This window comes from Pristis pectinata, chromosome 3 (genome assembly GCF_009764475.1).
Source record: "Pristis pectinata isolate sPriPec2 chromosome 3, sPriPec2.1.pri, whole genome shotgun sequence".
NCBI lineage: Eukaryota > Metazoa > Chordata > Chondrichthyes > Rhinopristiformes > Pristidae > Pristis > Pristis pectinata.
In genome coordinates, this window is record NC_067407.1 from 69,842,186 (window position 1) to 69,855,804 (window position 13,619).

General features: G+C 42.0%; 1 protein-coding gene across 1 annotated transcript in view; it reads right to left on the bottom strand.

The window, feature by feature from the left end:
* The window catches only part of tulp4a (TUB like protein 4a), a 178,179-nt gene that overhangs the window by 111,163 nt on the left and 53,397 nt on the right, over positions 1 to 13,619 (bottom strand).

Sequence of the window (13,619 nt, forward strand, 5' to 3'; positions counted from 1 at the left end):
ATTTGAGCTCTCAGATAACTTTTACAAGGTCTCAGACCTTCATTAGCTTGTTAGGGCTATGGCTTGTTCACAGTCCATCGTTAGGAAAGGCCAGGTGATGCAAATTTCAAAGCTTTATAAATACCCTGACTCCTCAAACCTTGTCCAACAATCAGAAGCCATGGGCTCTCTAAGCAGCTGCCTAGCACTCTGAAAGTTAAAATAAATGATGCCCACAAAGCAGCAGAAGGCTATAAGAAGATAGCAAAGCGTTTCGAGTTTCAGCCGTTTCCTCAGTTCGTAATGTAATTAAGAAGTGGCAGTTAACAGGAACGGTGGAGGTCAAGTTGAGGTCTGGAAGACCAAGAAAACTTTCCAAGAGAACTACTCATAGGATTACTAGAAAGGCAAATCAAAGCCCCCGTTTGATTGCAAAAGACCTTCAGGAAGATTTAGCAGACTCTAGAGTGGCGGTGCACTTCCTGCATCCTCACCACAAAATTCAGCGTCAGAAGTTTGCAAAGGAACATCTAAACAAGCCTGATGCATTTTGGAAACAAGTCCTGTGGACCGATGAAGTTAAAATAGAACTTCTTGGCCGCAATGAGCAAAGGATGTTTTGGAGAAAAAAGGGTGCAGAATTTCATTAAAAGAACACCTCTCCAACTGTTAAGCATAGGGGTGGATCGATCACGCTTTGGGCTTGTGTTGCAGGCAGTGGCACGTGGAACATTTCACCGGTAGAGGGAAGAAATGAATTCAATTCAATACCAGCAAATTCTGGAAGCAAACATCACACCGTCTGTAAAAAAGCTGAAGATGAAAAGAGGAATGGCTTCGACAACAGGATAACTATCCTGAACACACCTCAAAATCCACAATTGGACTACCTCAAGAAGCATAAGCTGAAGGTTTTGCCATGGCCCTCACAGTCCCCCGACCTAAAAATCATCGGAAATCTATGGATAGACCTCAAAAGAGCAGTGCATGCAAGACTGCCCAAGAATCTCACAGAACTAGAAGCCTTTTGCAAGGAAGAATAGGTGAAAATCCCCTCAAACAAGAATGAAAGACTCTTAGCTGGCTACAGAAAGCGTTTACAAGCTGTGATACTTGTCAAAGGGGTGTTACTAAGTACTGACCATGCAGGGTGCCCAAACTTTGCTTCGGGCCCTTTTCCTTTTTTGTTATTTTGAAACTGTAAAAGATGGAAATAAAAAAAAGTAATCTTGCTTAAAATATTAAAGAAATGTGTCATCTTTAACTTTATGCCTTTTGGAAATCAGGTCATCTTTTACTCGCTTAGCTATTCACAGTAACAGAAATTTGACCGGGGTGCCCAAACTTTTGCATGCCACTGTATGTTAAACAAGTGTAGAATAGAAAAACATTAGGTGCAGTCAATGGAGAATAGGGCCAGGTTGTGAAAGAAAGCAAATTGTTGGAAATGCAAGTATTTAAAGAATATATTTATTTGATTAAATCATGAGCTATAGAATTAGAACTTTGTCATTTTTATTTACTTTTTTTCCATTAGAAATAAAACTGTAATATATATCCAGTATTAATTGCTGATCTATATAGAATATGCATAATATAATCAAAGTTGCATTGAAATTATTCAGTAAAACAATCACAATACAGGCATAACATCGGGGGGGGGGGGGGGGGGGGGTGGGGCGGGAAGAGGCTGGAAATGTTTGTGTTCCTAAAGAACAGTCCACATCATGATCTTTCATAATGCGAAGCTGCGTCATTGCGCGAGTTTAAAAAAGATTGTATTTATTTACCTCTTTTCAGATAAATTCCGTGAGAGCAAGTTTTATTCCATATCTCAATTTTTTGGGGAGGTGATTTGTGAATTCCATTTAGGCCGAATTTCCATTAACCAAATGGCCATAACATGGGGTTCACCTGTGCTCATTAATTTATCTCTTCTAATATCATTCTGCAGTTCAAGATCCCAAATGTATATAAATATGGGGAATGTACCACCTACAAATCATAACCCATCTTCAAAGATATCTGTAAATATATTTCAGAGAAGACGACATGGAAGACCACTAGTCAGCATAGGAATGGTTTAATGTCCTCTCCTCCAGTCCATGGTTTCAATTAGTTGACCATTTTCATTCACAGCAAATTACTTCATATAAAAGGTGAAATTACACACTAACTGCAAAAAACAATTGCTTATTAACAATGAGAACCATTTGGCAAAATTTAAGGCAATATCAGTACGACTGGAATAAGAATGTTAAAATACACCATTAGCACCGTAGATACTTTAGTGCATCCTGGCTTCAAAACACATTTTTGTACATTTCATATTTGGATTAGACAATTCCAGCATGTGTTTGCTTAGGGCAGCTAAACTCTTCAGAAACAAAAATCCATGGACATCTTAGAAGCCTCTTGATGCAGCTATAAACTATGAACAACATCTCAAAGCAAAAACATTGTATGGGTTGGAAAAATGCTCAAATAATACTGAACAATTCAATTTACTAGTTAAAAAAATTAATTTTGCCTAACCTACCATATTTTCCACTGAGTTGTGGCAGAGCTAACAATAGGTTTGTCAGTCTGAATTGAAATATCAAAGTTAAAGTAATTCATTAAATTTATCAAGATTTTTGAGAGTGGCTCTGCTTGAGTTCTAACTGCTATGTTTGAGGTCACAGTATGGAGGCTTTGGCTGAGAGGCTTCGGTGAAGAGGCTGAGCAAATATAAGAGTAAAGGCAAGGTCTTTCAACTTTAAGCTTCACACTTGGTGCGTCAGGATGGCAGTGGTATGCTTGTCTTGCAGGATGTGGGAGATCAGGGAGACTTCCAGTGTCCCCAAGGACTACAACTGTGGGAAATGTGCCCAGCTGCAGCTCCTAGCTGACCGCACAAAGGAACTGGAGCTGGACTCATGCAAGATCATATGGGATGCTGAGATCATCATAGCTAAGACTATTAGTGAGGTAGTCACACCCAAGGTGCAGGCTGCAGGGAGTTGGGGTGACCACCAGGAAGGGTAGAATTCCCCTGTGACATTCCCTTAAAAAAACAAGCATACAGTTTTGGGTACTGTTTGGGGGGGAGGGGGTGGCGGGAGAAAAAGAGGATGACCATTCAGGAGAAAGCAGCAGCAGTCAGGTCTGGAAATTACAGGAGCTGCAAGAGAACCATGGCATTAATACATTTACTATAAACTTTACAAAATCATTTTTGGTTTAACAACCTTTAGATCAGCAAAGATAAAGAGCTAGAGTTTAGATCCAGTGAATAATGTGGGAACACATGGTATACTTGAAATAAGTAAACAAATGAAATTACAAAGCATAGAGATGGAACATCGTCATTTTATCGTCCTGTTTAGGCGTGAATAAAATACAACTTGAAACCTATGCTTTCTAAAATATTTCATCAATGTATTTGTCTAGTGTTGTTTCTGGATCTGCACTACATTTGAGATTAATCATCAACTAAAGCATTGGTGTATTATGTAACAACGAAGATGGCATAAGGTTATCTTTTATATTTACATCTTGCAATTGATAAGATTCTGTGACTACAAGGGTGCCATGAGTATATATTTTGTACATTTCAGAAAGTTTTTTTTTATTAAGAAAGGACAGTCACAAAGTTAATGAAACAGTGACATTTACATGCAAGGGACTACAGTTAAATGGATTAAGCATTTTGTGATGAATCCATGCGTGCTGAAACTAGGCCATCTTTACAAACATTAGAACATATAGAAGATAGAACAGTATAGCACTGAACAGACCATTCAGCCCACGATGTTGTGCCGATCTTGTTGCCAATTTATACTAAATATCCTCCTCCGGTGTATCATCTATGTCCCTCCATTCCCTTCATACTCATGTGTCTATCTAAAAGTCTCTTAAACTCCACCAAACTGTCTGCTTCCACTACTACCTCAGGTAGCCCATTCCAGGCACCCACCATTCTCTGCATAAAAAAACTCCCCCCCCTAACCTTAAAAGCATGTCCTCTGGTGTTTGACATTTCTGTCCTGGCGAAAAGATTTTTACTGTCTACCTTATCTATGCCTCTCTAATTTTAAAACCTGTATCAGGTCTCCCCTCAGCCTCCGACACTCTAGGGAGAACAACCTAAGTCTGTCCAACCTTTCCATGCCCTCTAATCCAGGCAGCATGCTGATAAACCTCTTCTGCACCCCTTCCACAGTCTCCACATCCTTCCTATAATGGAGTGAACAGAACTGCATACAATACTCCAAGTGCAGTCTGACTAAAGTTTTATACAGTTGCAGCATGACTTCCTTACTCTTAAACTCAATACCCCAATCAATGAAGGCAAGCATTCCATACGCCTTCTTTACCACCTTATCCACTTGCATAGCCACTTTCAGTGAACTATGGACCTGGACTCCAAGATCACTCTGTACCTCAATGCCATTAAGGGGCCTACCATTAACTGTACATTTTCTTTCATTTGACCTCCCAAAGTGCAACACCTCACAATTGCCCAGATTAAACTCCATTTGCCACTTCTCTGCCCATATCTGTAACTGATCTATATCCTGCTGTATTCTTTGATAGTCCTTTACACTGTCCACAACTCCACCAATCATGGTGTCAGCTGCGAACTTGCAAATCCACCCACCTTTCCATCCAAATCATTGATATATATCACAAACAGAGGTCCGAGCACCAATACTTTCAGAACACCACTGGTTATTAACATCCAGCCAGAATAACAGCCTTCCACCCCAACTGTGTCTTCTATGGGCAAGCCAGTTCCGAATTCAAACTTGCAATTCACCCTGGATTCCATACATCTTTGTCTTCTGTATCAACCTACCATGAGGGACCTTACCAAATACTTTAAAGTCCATGCAGATAACTTCCACTGGCTTACCCTCATCAAGCACCCTTGTCACCGCCTCAGGAAAAACTCAATCAAGTTTATAAGGCATAAGCTGCTCTGCATAAAGTCTCGCTGACTGTCCCTAAGCAGACCATGCCTTTCCAAATGTGTATAAATCCTGTTTTCTCCAATAACACCCCTACCACTGACATGAGGCTCACTGGCCTATAATTACCTGGATTATCCCTGCTTCCCTTCTTGAACAAAGGCACACCATTTGCAACTCTCCAGTCTCCAGGATAGCCTGTTGCTAGTGAGGACAGAAAGATCCTTGTTAAAGCCCCAGCCATCTCCTCACTTGCTTCCCTCAATATTCTGGGATATTATGCCATCAGGCCCTGGGGACTTATCCACCTTAATGCTTTTCAGAAGACCTAGCACTAACTCCTCCTTAACATCAAAATGTCCCAGCACATTAGCATGCCCCTCTGTTTTCACTATCCTCCAATTCCTTCTCCTCAGTAAATACTGACACGAACTACTCATTTAGTACCTCAGCCACTTGCTCTGACTCCAAGCACAAATTCCCTCCATTATCCTTGAGTGGACCTACCCTCTCCTTAGTTATCCTCTTTTCTTAATAAGAAGTATAAGATGCCTTTGGATTATCTTTGTCCCTGCTCTACCAAGGACATTTCATGACCCCATTTGGCCTTCCTAATGGTATGCTTGAGCACTTTCCTGCTATCTTTATATTCCACAAGGGCCCAGTCTGATTTTAGCTTCCTAAACCTTACGTACCCTTCCTTTTCCTTCCTGACTAAATTTAGGACCTCTTGGGTTATCCAACGCTCCTGTCCTTTTACCAGAGCATGCCAATCCTGAGCTCTGATCAGCTGGTCTTTAAACAACTCCCACATGTCAGACATGAACTTGCCCAACAGCAGCTGCTCCCCAATCAATGCCCCTTAGCTCCAGTCTATCCTGTTCATCATTTGCCCTCCCCCAATTTAGTACCTTCCCACAAGATTCAACTTTAACCTTACTCATAACTATCTTAAAACATAACGAGTTGAGGTCACTATTCCCAAAATGTTCACCCACTATCAAGTCTGTCACCTGGCCTGGCTCATTTCCCAAAACTAGGTCCATGTTCTCTCTTCTAGTTGGACTTTCTACACACAGTTTCCAGAACCCCTCTTGGATGCACTGAAGAAATCCTGCCCCATCTAAGCTTCTTGTATTAAGGAAGTTCCAGTCAATACTGGGGAAGTTAAACTCCCCCACTATGACAACCCTGTTGTCTCTGTGCCTTTCCATAATCTCTTCCTTTACCTCTCAGTGGCTATTGGGTGGCCAACGGTATAATTCCATCAGCATAATTGCACCTGTCCCATTTCTGAGCTCCACCCAAATTGTCTCTGTGGATGAGCCCTCCAGTATGTCCTCTGAGTACTGCTGTGACATTCTCCCTCATCAGTAGTGCAACCCCTCCACCTTTTTTACCCCACTCCTCTTTCTATCACAGCTAAAACAATGAAACCCAGGAATGTTGAGCTGCCAGTCCTGTCCCTCATGCAACCAAGTCTCTGTAATGGTAACAACTTTGTAATTCCATGTACTGATCCAGGCTAACTTTATCCTCCTTACCCATAATATTCTAAGCGTTGAAATAAACATTTCAGCCCATCGGACCCACCATGTTTATTATGTTGTCCCTTGCTGTCCTTCCTTTCAATCTTACTTGTCATTCCATCTTCCTTGCCCTCAACCCTACCACCTGTTGCCCTGCTGCTGTGGTTACCACCCCCCTGCCACTCGAGTTTAAATCCTCCCGAACAGCACTAGCAAACCTCTCGGTAAGGATATTGGTTCCCCTCCAGTTCAGATGTAAAGCATCTACTTTGTACAGGTCCCACCTGCCATCTTGTTTGTATAGTCCCACATATTGAACTGCACTATGTATCTATTTCTCACCTCACTAGCACATGGCACGAGCAGCAAATCTGAGATTACAACCCTGGGAGTCCTGCTTTCTAACTAGTTCCCTAAAATCACATTGCAGGACCTCATCCCTGTTCCTGCCTATGTTATATGGACCACAACCTCTGGCTCCTCCCCCTCCCCCCACAAAATGCCCTGTACTGCTGCAACATCCTTGATCCTGGCACCAGGGAGGCAACATACCATCCTTGAGTCTCAATTGCAGCCACAGAAACTCCTATCCACACCATTTACTATCAAGTCCCTTATCACTATCTGTCTGACTGCACCCTTTCCTTCTGAGCCGGTCACAGTTGCTAGACACCTGACTGCTACTGCTGCTGCTAGCCCCTGAAAGATCATTCCACCCCACCCCCACCCCCCAAACAGTATCCAAAGGGGTATACCTGTTAGTGAGGAGAATGGCCACAGGGGAATCCTGCACTGTCTGCCTACTCCCCTTATTTTTTCTGGTGGTCACCCATCTTTCTGTAGCCTGCACTTCAAGTGTGACCACCTCACGAAAACTCATCGTTCCAAATACCCACAATCCTGTGTGGAAAAACTTGCCTCTCAGTTCCCTTTTAAAATCTTTCCCCTCTCACCTGAAATCTACATTCTCTGGTTTTAGGCTCAACTATTCTGGGTAAAAAAACTGTGACCATCCACGTTATCTATTCCCCTCATGATTTTATATAGCTCTACAAGGTCATCCCCTCAGACTCCTATGCTCCAGGGGAAAAAAGTCCCAACCTATCCAGCATCTCCTTATAACTCAAGCCCTCTAGTCCCAGTGAATCTTTTCTGCACTTTTTCCAGCTTAATGACATCTTTCCTATAACTGGGCAACCAGAACTGTACACAATACTCCAAGTGTGGTCTCACCAATGACTTGACCATTTGCAACATGATGTCTCAACTTCAGTACTCAGCGTCCTGACCAATGAAGGCAAGCAAGCCAAATGCCTTCGTCACCACCCTGTCTACCTGTGTCGCTACTTTCAGGAACTATACCCCAAAGTCTCTGTTCTACGACAATCTCCAGGGCCCTATCATTTACTGTGCTAGTCTTGCCCTGGTTTGACTGACCAAAACACAACACTTTGCACTTGGAGTTAAATTCCATCTGCCATTTTTTGGCCCACTTTCCCAGTTCACCTAGATCCTGTTGTAATCTTAGATAACCTTCTTCCCTGTCCACTACACCACCAAATTTGGTGCAGTCCACAAACTTACTACCCATGGTAACAACATTGTCATCCAAATCATTAATGTAGATGACAGACGACAGTAGGCACAGCACCAATCCCTGTGGCACACTACTGGTCACAGGTCTCCAATCTGAACAACAACCCACTACTATGACCCTGTCTCCATCCACCATTTTTGTATGCAGTTGGCTAGCTCATCTGGAACCCATCTGACCTAACCTTCCAGACTAGCATACCATGCCAGACCTTGTCAAAGGCCTTGTTAAAGTATACGTAGACAATGTCTACTGCCCTGCCTTTGTCAATCTCCTTTGTTACCTCTTCAAAACAACTCAAATTTTGAGGCACAATTTTCTCTGCACAAAGCCTTGCTGACTATCCCTCATCAGTCTGTGTCTTTCAAAATGCTGGTAGATCCTGTCCCTCAGAATCCCCTCCAATAACTTTCCCACTTAGGTTAGGCTTACCAGCCTGTAATTCCCTGGCTTGTCCATTTTAAATACTCTGGCACATAGCTCCAAAACCATCCACCTTGGTGGATCTAGAGTTGTACGAGAATGCAAATCTCATGTCAATATCTCCTTGTCCATCAAATAGATTACATTTCAGGGAATTTCCATAAACAGGATAACATCTGGGGAAGAGACAATAGAAACTCCCAGAAAAGGACGACTTGTTTCCCTTTGGGTTTTGGGGTTCTGAGACAAGGCCAATGTGGTAATCACAAACTATTCCACCGATGGGCCAAGAGGTGCCTGACAGGTTGGGTGGGTTAGTAGTCTGTGAAGCTGTGCATTCCTTCTGCCATTTACATAAGACTTATGTGTGCTCCTAGTAAGTGGACTAGAGGTTCTGAATAACACTTTGAATTCTTCTTCTACATCCAAGCAGGCTATAGATTCCCAAGAGTCAGTGGGGATGTTGCATTTTTCCCCCAGGCAGAACATCTTTGACTCTGTCTGCCTGGCAATCTCTTCTTGTGAACCAGTTCAAAACAGAGTCTCTGTTTTGGGAGTCTGATATTGAGCATGTGAACAATGTGACCTGCCCATCAGAGCAGATTGAGTGCAATTAGGGGCCTCTGTGCTGGGGATGTTGGCCTGGGATATTGGTTCACTTATCCTTCTGATGAACTTGGAGAATTTTGGAAACTTCGTTCAGGTGTCTTGGAACTCCCTCCTCAAATTTGTAAGCTCACAGAAACTGACCACTGTTTTACATTTACTTTGTGTCAGCACGCAAGCCATGATCCTGAACAACTGGTCTATAACAGAGCCAAACGTGTAGGGCAATGTTTCTGGCTGCAGTGGGGCACCTCAGCTGCAGTGAACCTCCCACAGGAGTGGAGCTAATTTTCAGAACTAAAGGGACACTACTCTCCAGAACCAAGGTCACTCCAGCTCAGCAGTTGAGCTGCACTATGCAGTCAATGCTTGCGTTCATGCACACTATGAGCCAGAATTCAAAGCCAAAGTTGACTCATTCACTGAGGCATGTAAAAGGATAGGCCTTACACTCAACACCTGCAAGACCAAGGTCCTCAACCAACCTGGCATTGCCCTCCAACAATAAAGGTTCATGGCAACATCCTGGAAAATGTGGGCCACTTTGCATATCTAAGGAGCCACCTTTTGGCAGAGGCAGACATCAATGATAGAATTCTCAATTGCCTTCAGTATGTTTCAGATCTCAGACCTGGCACAAAACCTATGGCCCACTGGGCAGCAGTGATTCGCCACATAACATCAAATGAAACATAATTCATTTTTCTACCTGCCTTGTCAGTAATTCATGCTTAGATTGGATTCAACTCACCTCAAGGGCATTAAGGAATAGACAATAAATGCTGGCCTCACCAGTAAATCATTAAAAAAAATAATGGATTTATCTTTTTAATTGTTGCACTTTTGTCAACTCTTGCACGTTTTGTATTACAACTCCTTACATTAGGCAGGAGAGGAAAGAGGAAAGGCTGGATTGCGAGCAGCTTCCAACATCTCTAGATGGATCCACCGGATGCAAAACATTGGGCACTTCACTGGTGAGTGGGTTGTTCAATTCCATTTGCAACTTCCTAGCTAATGGTAACATTTAGGCTTGGACAATTGAATAGCAAATAACATTCTCCTCTCTGAAGTGTCTGAGAATGGCCATCTTCAAAAAACAAAAAGTTTAATCAATTTTTGTCTATCACTCCCAGATATTGTAGGAGTCACCTGAAACAACAGATAGCCACATAAGTGCTCAGGCTACAAAAGAAGGTTGTCTATTCTACGGAAAGTGATCACCTCCCAAATTGAAGAGCCTTTCTACCATCTACAAGGCACAGATCAGGAATGTCATGGGATACTTTCCACTTATCTGATTGAGTGCATTCCATTCACCTTGTTAAATGCTCATTCAACCACCCCTAGAAGATGCATTACAGCCATTCACTGAGGCTTCTGCAGTAGTAGTCCCCAAATCTGCAACCTCTTCCCCTTGAATGAGGGTGAGCAGCAGCTACATGGAAATGCAAAACCACCTGCAAGTTCTCCTCATGCAATATGCTTGGAAATGTATTGCTATGCCTTTAATGTTGCAGGCAAAACCTTGGAACTTCATGCATAACGTCATTATGGGAATACATATAACACATGACAACAAGGTCACTCACCTCAAGGGCATTAAGGAATGCACAATAAATGCTGGCCTTGCTAGTAAATCATTAAGAAAAAGGTCCAGCAAAAAAAAAGTATTTTGAGTTACTGTTTCAGGCCAACAATGCTAATCATCTCAGAATTCCAAACTGTTCAAATTATTGGCATCAAAATAAATTCTAAAGTAATGCCTCAAGTACCCAATGTGAACTGCCACAAAATGACATTGTTGCTACATACCTGACTGGCCAAAAGGCCTTTTCTGTAATGATTCTAATTCTAAGCAAACCACCTAATAGGGCAAACATCCAAATCACACTACAAAGAAGACAGTTTTTCAATTTTATGGCTTGCCATGCTGGAACATTAACTAACTGATACTTTCCCACAAACTAGTACAAGATGATGGATAGATTTTTAACAAAGAATTATTATTTTCAAATCAAATGAAACTCAAAATCAATTCACCTCCAGCCTAATTCTTGAAGGATTCAAATAAATCCGTTAGCAGCAGGTTAGAAACAAACTAATCACTGCAGACGACATCTGCAAATGTGCCCAAAATTTAAAATGTTGGTATAATTCAGTTAGAAGACATCAGCTACCAGCACCATTTGGGTAAAAGACAGTTTGCTTCTGTGGATTCAATTCAGTTAAAGAACTTAACTCTCTTTACTACATCGCCCTCCTCCTGCAAGTTCTGCATTCCATTATCACAGTTCCCCCAGCTTCATTTTGAAGGTGGCACCTTCCACGCCAGTGCTTCGAGGATGCCATTCTTTCTCAACCATGGTTTACCTTCACCACAACTAACAGCTTTCAAGCAGATCTGTTCCATTTTCTGCACTACTACTCTCACCTGTCCTCTCACCCCACCCAAAGCAAGGATTGGGTTCCCTTTGTTTTCACCTTCCACCTCACCAGCCTCAACTTTCACTGGATGATCCTCCATAATTTCTGCTACCTAAAACACAATGCCACCACCAGAAAAATCCCTTCCTATTCTTTCCAGAGCCCTCAAAGCCTTTTCTGCATCAGATATATTCATCTATGACAATGCTTGTTGCGTAGGCAAATGCAACTACTGTACAAAACAAAATCACAAATTAACAAATCAATCAGTTGAGTGACCAGTTAGTTTGAGATTAGGATTACACTCAAATTTGCTGGAGATGCAAGGCTGAGAACTGTGTCACTGCCATCTTTCCAGGCTTTGCAGCTTTTTCCACAGTGAACGTGATTGCTTCAAGTTCTTCTGTCCCCCTTGTCTCAAAACATTGTACTGTTATAGAGAGGCTTTTGGTGTACATGCTATCATTGTAGAAGACAAAATATGTATTCAAAGTCTCTGCCTTATTTCCAGTTAATTCCCCAGTCTCACTCTCCACAGAAGGAATGCTCATCTTACTCTCCTCTCTTTCATATACTTGTAGAAATTCTTGTTGTTCATACTTTCCCCATTTCTCGTCACCTTTTGACAACTTCTAAAATTTCTCAAAATCTGGCTTACCACCAAGCTTTGCAGCATTATATGCCTGCTCTTATGATTTGCTCTTATACTCAATGCAAAGTATCTTTCACGAATTTTGAAAAAAAGTGTCTGACACTGCTTTTCTACCATCTTCCCTTTGAATTTTATTTTCCCTGTTCACTTCAGCCTGCTCTGCCTTCTAAGTTTAGACAGTTTCACATCTAAACTTCTCACTGAAAAATATGCTATGTTCTGATCACCCATTCCCAGAAAATTAATTAATTCTGCCTCATTACATGTGGCCAGATCTAAAATAGCCTGTTTTCTAGTTGGTTCCTCAATGTATTATTCTAAGAAACTAAGCCAAATACACAATGAACTTGTCTTTGTCTAACTTTCACCAATTTGATCTATATAAAGCCATCCATGACTATTGCAGTAACTTTCAAGAAAGTTCCCATTATTTCTCAATTTACACTCTTGCCCTACAGGGTAACTGCTGTTGGAGAAGGCCGCCAGTCTTCCACCAATGACTTCTCTCCTTTGTTATTTATCGTCACACAGACTAAGCCTACCAATTGACCTTCTAAGACGTGATTTATCTTCCTACTACATCGATCTCATCCCAGAGCTGTCCACCTCCTTTACCCTTCTGCCCATTCTTCTAAGATGTCAAGTAACTAGCCTTGACACCTTGCAAATATATCTCTATAATAGCTATGAGATCAAACCCATTTATTACTATGTGTACCATAAGTTCGCCTATCTTGTTGTGAATGCATAAATAAACAAAAGGAAATGCTGGAAATACTCACTGGGGTGACCTGATTGGGGTTAATCTTTTTCCTGCGGTAGGGGTGTCTAAGACAACAGGACATAGGTATAAGGTGAGAGGGAGGTTTAGAGGGGATCCACGCAGGAATATTTTCACACAGAGGGTGGTTGGAGTCTGGAACGCACTGCCTGAAGAGATGATGAAGACAGATAACCTCAACTTTTAAGTATCAAGACATATACCTGAATTGTTAATACGTAAAAGGCTAGGGACCTATGAGATTAGTGTAGATAGGTACAATGGGCGGCATGGACATGATGGGCCACAAGGGCTGTTTCTGTGCTATACGGCTCTATCACCACGACTCCGCAGGTCAAGCCGCATCTGGGAGAAGGGAAAACCGAAGACTTGAGTATTTCCAATATTTTCCATTTTTATTTCAGATTTCCAGCATCTGCACCTTTTTTGATTTTCACTTGCCTTGTGAATGCTGTATGCATTCAGATAAAAAGACTTAATATTTTTCTCTATACCATTTTCCCCTGCTCTGCCTCTGTATGTACTGTCCTTCCCTGTCACTCTCTGGTTATCATTATCCACTTCACTACCCTACACTATCCCATTGTCCTTTCTCTTTGCCTTTCTAAATTCCCCCTCTCTCCCATCCTACTCACACCATCCCCCATCCTCCTCCTATCTACAGCCCTAGTTATTC